This window comes from Capsicum annuum, chromosome 9 (assembly GCF_002878395.1).
Source record: "Capsicum annuum cultivar UCD-10X-F1 chromosome 9, UCD10Xv1.1, whole genome shotgun sequence".
NCBI classification, from domain to species: domain Eukaryota; kingdom Viridiplantae; phylum Streptophyta; class Magnoliopsida; order Solanales; family Solanaceae; genus Capsicum; species Capsicum annuum.
In genome coordinates this window covers 213,976,000-213,976,526 of record NC_061119.1, presented here as the reverse complement: position 1 = coordinate 213,976,526, position 527 = coordinate 213,976,000, and positions in this window count along the sequence as shown.

The following is a 527-nucleotide window of genomic DNA, read 5'->3' as shown; positions in this document are numbered from 1 at the left end:
AAGTTGGAGATTTGGAGACAGACGCTTGAGTCTAAAGGATTTCGGTTGAGCAGGACAAAGATGAAGTACTTAACTGTAAGTTTTGTGATAGGTTGCAGGAGGCTGATATGGTCGTGAAACTGGACTCTCAGGCCATCAGGAGAGGAAGAGTTTCAAGTATCTGGGGTCTGTGATTCATGGCAATGGTGAGATTTACGAGGATGTCAAGCATCGTATTAGAGCAGGATGGTTGAAATGTAGGCTCGCTTCAGGAGTTTTATGTGATAAAAATTGCCCAATCATTTTTTTGTTTGTTTGTTGTTTTAATAAGAATAGTTTCATTGTTCTATCTGCACTAGGTAAAAGTACATTTGCGTATACACCATCGCTTTCCAGACTTCACTTGCGGAGTACATTGGGTATGCACTAGGTAGAAGTACATTTGCGTATACACCATCGCTTTCCAGACTTCACTTGCGGAGTACATTGGGTATGTTGTCATAGCTGTTGTAAGATTGCGTATACACCATTCAAGCTTAATTTTCGTT